Source organism: Brassica oleracea, chromosome C4 (assembly GCF_000695525.1).
Source record: "Brassica oleracea var. oleracea cultivar TO1000 chromosome C4, BOL, whole genome shotgun sequence".
Lineage (NCBI taxonomy): Eukaryota > Viridiplantae > Streptophyta > Magnoliopsida > Brassicales > Brassicaceae > Brassica > Brassica oleracea.
This window is the reverse complement of record NC_027751.1, coordinates 29,474,499-29,475,448: the sequence shown is the minus strand read 5'-3', so window position 1 is coordinate 29,475,448 and position 950 is coordinate 29,474,499.

The following is a 950-nucleotide window of genomic DNA, read 5'->3' as shown; positions in this document are numbered from 1 at the left end:
AGAGCCTTTGACTGAAATAATTTCAGCAACCAATAAACAGGTAAGCATAAAAACTCTTTCATAGATTCAACTTAAACTTTGTTTAAGTTGATATCTGTGTTTGTTCATGATCCAAATCCTGTTTTTCTCTGTTTTGCAGGTGGGAACAGAGGCAACAAATGAGACACATGTCTCTCCAATAGCTCCACAGAGTATTGAGACTCCATTTTTTACTCCAATTCAGACGCAACAGGTACATGCTCAAAAAAAATTTGGACTTTTACATTAATTTTTGGAAGCTTTTGTAGTTGTTTATGATCTCATTCCTGACTTTTTTTTTTGTTTTGTAGATGGTAACAGAGGGAACGTATGACTCTACAGAGCCTTTGACTGAAATCATTTCAGCAACCAATAAAGAGTCTTTGACTGAAATAATTTCAGCAATCAATAAACAGGTAAGCATAAAAACTCTTTCATAGCTTCAACTTAAACTTTAAATCGTAGAAACTCATTCATAACTACCTCTTTTATTTTATTACAGGAGGATACACATGCTGTGCATAACACACCTTCCTCTCCAGTCTCTTCACTAATTTCACGAGTTATTGAAGAAACACATCATCTTCAGACAAGGTGCATCTTCACCACTTTCTACTCTCTTTGAAAACGGAGCAGATGTTGAGATTGCAACTAGCGATGACGCTACTTGTTGAATCTGGTATCCTGAAAATGTATTTGCTACAAATCTGTGTGATGGGGTAGAGAAGGTGGCAGTAACACTGTTTGCGGACCAAAAGAGAGTTACTGTAACAGCAGACAAAATCCGCCCTAAGCCACCCGCTGATGACAGAGAAAAGAAGTTTGAGATGATGGATAATGTTGAGGCATTTTACAGTAAAGGCTGGAGCAGTGGACAAGTCAGAATGATTCTGGGTGAGAACACATTTTCTGTTTATCTGAATAGCTCGATG